Genomic DNA, 7,358 nt, shown 5'->3' with positions numbered 1-7,358 from the left:
TCGGTTTCCATCATTTTCTGGGCCCTCCTGAGGCGGCAGCTTTGCGAGCCTCAAGATGGGCCTTCCTTTCTTCTGGTGTCATTTTGAGAAATTCGTCTCTCGGTATATATGCTCCAAATTCCTTCTTTTTCGCCGTTTGTTGTTGTCCTGCTTGGGAAGTTGGTTCCTGACTTTCGTTTGTTCTTTGGGAAGACTGCGTCGCTCTCTGGGTTGACTGTTGATTATTCCCACGCGAGCGGTAGTCAGTTGGTGCCGCTTTCCTCTTCTCGCTATAGAATTTAGTCAGTCGATCCCATTGCTTAATGGAAGCTTCGATTTTTTGTGCTGTGCTGTCTGGTGCCATCTTCACAAAAGTAGCTTCGTTTCCCATTTCTTTTACAATCATTCGCAGCGATTTAACATATCTGCTTGGAGCTATGACTTGACTTGTTTTATGCCACACATTCAATAGCGTGACTCCTTGCTTGAGTTGCTCCCTGGCTCTCATTATATGAGCCTCTTTGTCTTCATCTTCACCATCCACCCATCTCTCATAGACCTGTTGTGATGTTTCATTGGGTCCAATGGGATTGGCAATTATATATTGCAGCCATATTTTCTTGGCTATTTCCCCTCCAGGAGCGTCTCTGACCATAGGCCACATCTCAATTAAATAATCTTTAGCTGTTTCTTTCTGATTTTTTTGGCCGGACCAATTCTTTCTTCTTCTTTTCCTTTCGGCTTGTCCCGTTAGGGGTCGCCACAGCGTGTCATCCTTTTCCATGAGAGCCTATCTCCTGCATCCTCCTCTCGAACACCAACTGCCATCATGTCTTCCCTCACGACATCCATCAACCTTCTCTTTGGTCTTCCTCTAGCTCTCTTGCCTGGCAGCTCCATCCTCATCATCCTTCTACCAATATACTCACTCTCTCTCCTCTGGACGTGTCCAAACCATTGAAGTCTGCTCTCTCTAACTTTGTCTCCAAAACATCGAACCTTGGCTGTCCCTCTGATGAGCTCATTTCTAATTTTATCCAACCTGGTCACTCCGAGAGCGAACCTCAACATCTTCATTTCCGCCACCTCCAGCTCTGCTTCCTGTTTTCTCTTCAGTGCCACTGTCTCTAATCCATACATCATGGCTGGCCTCACCACTGTTTTATAAACTTTGCCCTTCATCCTAGCAGAGACTCTTCTGTCACATAACACACCTGACACCTTCCTCCACCCGTTCCAACCTGCTTGGACCCGTTTCTTCACTTCCTGACCACACTCCCCATTGCTCTGGACGGTTGACCCCAAGTATTTAAAGTCCTCTACCCTTGCCATCTCTTCTCCCTGTAGCCTCATTCTTCCCCCACCACCCCTCTCATTCATGCACATATATTCTGTTTTACTTCGGCTAATCTTCATTCCTCTTCTTTCCAGTGCATGCCTCCATCTTTCTAACTGTTCCTCCAGCTGCTCCCTGCTTTCACTGCAGATCACAATGTCATCTGCAAACATCATGGTCCACGGGGATTCCAGTCTAACCTCATCTGTCAGCCTATCCATCACCACTGCAAAAAGGAAGGGGCTCAGGGCTGATCCCTGATGCAGTCCCACGTCCACCTTAAATTCTTCTGTCACACCGACAGCACACCTCACCGCTGTTCTGCTGCCCTCGTACATGTCCTGTATTATTCTAACATACTTCTCTGCCACTCCAGACTTCCGCATGCAGTACCACAGTTCCTCTCTGGGTACTCTGTCATAGGCTTTCTCTAGATCTACAAAGACACAATGTAGCTCCTTCTGACCTTCTCTGTACTTTTCCATCAACATCCTCAAGGCAAATAATGCATCTGTGGTACTCTTTCTAGGCATGAAACCATACTGTTGCTCGCAAATACTCACTTCTGTCCTGAGTCTAGCCTCCACTACTCTTTCCCATAACTTCATTGTGTGGCTCATCAACTTTATTCCTCTATAGTTGCCACAGCTCTGCACATCACCTTTGTTCTTAAAAATGGGCACCAGTACACTTTTCCTCCATTCCTCAGGCATCTTCTCACGCACTAGAATTCTATTGAACAAGCTGGTCAAAAACTCCACAGCCACCTCTCCTAGATGCTTCCATACCTCCACAGGAATGTCATCAGGACCAACTGCCTTTCCATTTTTCATTCTCTTTAATGCCTTTCTAACTTCCCCCTTACTAATCATTGCCACTTCCTGGTCCACCACACTTGCCTCTTCTACTCGCCCTTCTCTATCATTTTCCTCATTCATCAACTCCTCGAAGTATTCTTTCCATCTACCTAGCACACTGCTGGCACCAGTCAACATATTTCCATCTCTATCCTTAATCACCCTAACCTGCTGCACATCCTTCCCATCTCTATCCCTCTGTCTGGCCAGCCTGTATAGATCCTTTTCTCCTTCTTTAGTGTCCAACCTGCCATACATGTCATCATATGCCTCTTGTTTTGCCTTTGCCACCTCTACCTTTGCCCTGTGTCGCATCTCAATGTATTCCTTTCGCCTCTCCTCGGTCCTCTCAGTGTCCCACTTCTTCTTAGCTAACCGTTTTCCTTGTATGATTTCCTGTACTGTGAGGTTCCACCACCAAGTCTCCTTCTCTCCTTTCCTGCCAGAAGATACACCAAGTACTCTCCTGCCTGCTTCTCTGATCACCTTGGCTGCAGTGGTCCAGTCTTCTGGAAGCTCTTCCCGTCTACCGAGAGCCTGTATCACCTCTTCCCGAAAAGCTGCACAACACTCGTCCTGTCTCAGCTTCCACCACATGGTTCTCTCCTCTGCCTTTGTCTTCCTAATTTTCCTCCCCACCACCAGAGTCATCTTACACACCACCATCCTATGCGGTCTAGCCACACTCTCCCCTACCACTACCTTACAGTTGGTAACCTCCTTCAGATTACATCGTCTGCACAAGATGTAATCCACCTGTGTGCTTCTACCTCCGCTCTTGTAGGTCACCCTATGTTCGTGCCTCTTCTGGAAAAAAGTGTTCACTACAGCCATTTGCATCCTTGTTGCAAAGTCTACCACCATCTGTCCCTCCAAGTTCCTTTCCTGGATACCGTACTTACCCATCACTTCTTCATCACCCTTATTACCTTCACCAACATGTCCATTACAATCTGCACCAATTACGACTCTCTCTCTGTCTGGGATGCTCAGAACTACATCATCTAGCTCCTTCCAGAATTTCTCTTTCACCTCTAGGTCACATCCTACCTGTGGGGCATAGCCACTAATCACATTACACATAACACCCTCAATTTCAAATTTCAGCCTCATCACTCGATCTGATACTCTTTTCACCTCCAAGACATTCTTAGCCAACTCTTCTTTTAAAATAACCCCGACTCCATTTCTCTTCCCATCTACACCATGGTAAAATAATTTAAACCCTGCCCCTAAACTTCTAGCCTTACTGCCTTTCCACCTGGTCTCCTGGACACACAATATATCAACCTTTCTCCTAATCATCATGTCAACCAACTCCCGAGATTTTCCTGTCATAGTCCCAACATTCAAAGTCCCCACATTCAGTTCTAGGCTCTGTGTTTTCCTCTTCTCTTTCTGCCGAAGAACCCGCTTTCCACCTCTTCTTCTTCTTCTTCTTTGACTTCGACTTCGACCCACAGTAGCTGAATTTCCAACAGCGCCCTGCAGGTTGACGGCGCCGGTGGCGGACGTTGTTAACCCGGGCCACGACCGATCCGGTATGGAATTCTTTGGATGAACGCTCATATTTGTTTGGCAAGGTTTTAAGCCGGATGCCCTTCCTGACGCAACCCTCTGCATTTATCCGGGCTTGGGACCGGCCTACAGTTTGCACTGACTTGTGCCCCCCTATAGGGCTGCATTTTGGATTTGCCACCTCAATCATTGGCTATAAATCCATGTCTCCCTCGTCTGAGGTTATATTTGTTATTTTGGGAATGGGAGAAAATGTTTCTCCCATAGTTTTAGACCAATTCATTTGTACCCCTCCTGATCGTAAAATTCGTTGAGTTTCTGACTCTTGAGTTGGAGGAAGTTCATGAGGTGGCAAAACCGGGTACAAGGGTGCTGATGCTTTTGTTTCCTAATTTTTTTTACACCTTTCTTCAATCATCTTTTTCTCGCTAATTCTTACCATTGGTCCTGTCTCGTCATCTTCCTGTCTTTGAAACAAGATATTTTTATGCTTACCTTCCTGCTCTTTTTTTTCATTTCTTGTCTTTCTTTTTCTCCCTTCCTTTTTCTCTTTTAGACGCCATGTTTAGCCAGAAGAGTAAGTCGTCAAATCCATCTTTTTGTATTTGTGATATATTATTTTTGCGTCGACACTTTATTTCGTTTCGAAGTTGAACTATTTTTTGCGAATTTAGCTGGCCAGCGAAACCGTATTTGGTTATCCACGTGTTTAAATGTTCTATTTTGGAAGGGTTTTGGAGTTGAACATATTTCCAATCTTTACACGTTAGGCCTACTTTTGGATCCGGTTTACTGTTATTTATTCCCATTTTTGTGAATTTGGAAGTCAGTTTATTTGCACCTAGAGTGACCTAAATACTGACTTTATTCAAAAATGACAGGGTGACAATAAATGTCTGAGTTTTGGTAACCCTCAAGCTTCTACCCCAAACGGGGCGGAGGATTCTTGCCTCTGCTTCCAAACTCAGTTGTCACTTACAATCCAGTCTTATACATTCATACTTTTACACATTCACACGATATTAGTAACGTTTTTTATGAACACACGAAAACATGGAAACACGGAAACACAGAAACACGGAATTCAAGTACGTACAGGACTCCGCCGTCCTCGCGGAATATGTCAGACTCCGCCGTCCCTCTTACCACTTGCCAGTGACTAGTATTACGCAAGGTTTATTCTGCCGCATACTTCTTCGTCGCGCAATTCACTCACTCTTTTAATCCTTTTTCCTAAAATTTTTTTAAAATTTAACTCACCAAAGTCGTCTTCAATCCTGTGGATTGTCGTCAACCTTCAGATCCCAGTTGAGAAGAACGAAGACCAGTCCCGGAAAGGGTCTCAATTGCCGTGGCCACGGTCTCTTAACTGGATGTCGGCTCCACAACTGGAATCCTCGGGTATTGACATCCGGCTCGAAGGACCAATTTAATGTTGGATTTATCTTACCCAACACCAATAAAAATGCCCAAAAGGAATGAAGACTGTTTTTTTATTTCTCATGAGGAGGGCGTATGGGAGATTGTTTAGTTCACAGCCTCTCAACACGCTCTAAACAATCTCTCCCGTCGCTCCTGCATTTATTTGAAAATAGGAGGGTTTTTCCCAGACATAATGTTCTAAGCAATAAGACACAACACAAAACATTGGACCAACACCTGTCATGTCCCCGACCACATCCGATCACGTCCTTGGTCCAGGCGCCCTTCCATTGGATTATGCCGAGTCGTCTTTTTGAAGGCGAGACATCTAAAATCGTCCATAATACTAATGCAAGCTAAGCAAATAAATGATAACTTCTAAAATATATTTAACACTGTCAATCCTTACAAATGGTTGCCAGTCTACTCAGGCCATGTGGGGGTGACGTACAAGGGAAAACGCCGCACAGAAGTGCCACCACACATCTACGCCATCGCCGACAATGCCTACTATGACATGCTGCAGAGTGAGTGCGCCGTCATTGTCATGGCATCCATTTTGAAGCTTTCCATGAATCTTTGTGCTCAGTGCAGTGGTAAAACCAATCAAAGCTGCTTTCTTCTATAATGCATGAGTGAAAAATGCACATCAGTCACTACACTGGTCAGGTGTTGTGAGTGCAAAAAAAGTCCTCAAAACCAATACAGTTGTTAATTTTTTTGGTCCATAAACCCATTAATTTATGTTTTTCCGTTTTTGTTGAGATCAATTGCACATTGTAATAGGATGTGGCAATGCATGGGATGAAACACTAGTGCACTGTTCAATTTTGACAAATCAATTCATGCATATGGGTCATTTTCATATTATTTGATCAATAATGGTAAAGACACTCCAAAATGAGTCACTGATGGTGTAGTGGTGCATTCGCCTGACTTTGGTGCAGGAAGCGTGGGTTCAGTTCGAACTTAGTGACGGTGTGAATGTGGGGGCGAGTGGTTGTCCGTGTCTATATGTACCCTGCGACTGACTGCCGACCAGTTCAGGGTGTAGTCTGCCTTTCGCCCAAAGACAGCTGGGATATGGTCCAGCACCCCGGGAGCCTCAAGAGGATAAGCAGTATTGAGAATGAATGGATGGATGAATGGACACTTAAAATACAATTCAGACATTTATTTATGCCACCTGTTTTTATATGGGTAAATGACCCCCCGTGCTGAAACAGCCACACTTAAAGTCCTATTTTCAACAAGTTATTGATGATTTAGAATTTTGGGCATTCATAGTAAAGGCAATTGTTATTGACAGACCAAATGGTGGTGGCCCATTAATATACACTTTTTAAAATTTGTATTACAGTGTATCATATATGGGTTAAATTAAAACTTACGGTTTAGCGTAATTTTAAATTAATCAAGCTATTTTATCTCGTAAAAGGGGCACCACTTCACTTTTTATGTGGATAAAATTTAGGGAAAGTGACGAGAAACCTTTTTATGACTCTCATGGAAGTTGCTACACTTTCTGAAGTTTTGATAAGCGTTATAGATGGCCAGAGGTCCTGTTCCTCGAACCCAAACACACACAACAATGCAAGTAGTGAATTTGTATAGAAAATTTACTCAGATCTAACATGGGGAATCTACAAAAGGGAACTAATGCAGGAAAACAAAACAAAACAGACGAACATTGGCAAAGCGAACTGACTTGTGATGTGAGGATGGAATGAGCGTGTAGTGACAATGCATATAGCTGGGGATTCCTGTTCTCGTTATTTTAAACCCAAATATGCACTAATCTGTACTTTCAGTAGACCGCAATGTTGGACTTACGTGTCTTGAACACGATTGAGGAAGGCAGGTCAAGTGTCCGGATCTTTGGCCGGCCCGGTCCACATGGGGCACAGATGGATTTGGCGGGAAGGAAGAAGAAAAAGAAAAAAAAGTAGCCCAAAAAGTTCCCAGGCAGGACGGCCGGAGCCCGGGTGTCTCTGCTTGCAAGATGTTCGGAGCGGGGGCGTTGTCCGTCCCCACGGGGTGAGCTCAGGCCCCCCAAAAGGGAAGCTCGGAGCGCTTGCAGGATGCTCTGCAGTCGGGGATGGTCCGATGTGTCCTTGCCACCTCGTGGTGAGGTGGGGCATCCTTGCTGGGCCAGTCTTCGGCAAGTTGGTTGAACGAGACAAGAGCTGACTCGGGCCATTTTTATGTTTTAAGTTTACGCAGCCCGCCTTTCCTTTCCCACCACC

At 44.9% G+C, this 7,358-nt stretch overlaps 1 protein-coding gene and 1 pseudogene across 2 annotated transcripts in view; both read left to right on the top strand.

The window, feature by feature from the left end:
• The window catches only part of si:ch211-158d24.2 (multiple epidermal growth factor-like domains protein 9), a 395,895-nt gene that overhangs the window by 18,764 nt on the left and 369,773 nt on the right, over window positions 1-7,358 (top strand). The window lies entirely within an intron of this gene.
• The window catches only part of LOC133475849 (myosin-7B-like), a 106,765-nt pseudogene continuing 104,913 nt past the window's right edge, over window positions 5,507-7,358 (top strand).

This window comes from Phyllopteryx taeniolatus, chromosome 3, assembly GCF_024500385.1.
Source record: "Phyllopteryx taeniolatus isolate TA_2022b chromosome 3, UOR_Ptae_1.2, whole genome shotgun sequence".
In the NCBI taxonomy this organism is placed as follows: Eukaryota; Metazoa; Chordata; class Actinopteri; order Syngnathiformes; family Syngnathidae; genus Phyllopteryx; species Phyllopteryx taeniolatus.
This window is presented reverse-complemented; position numbering and strand designations above follow the sequence as displayed.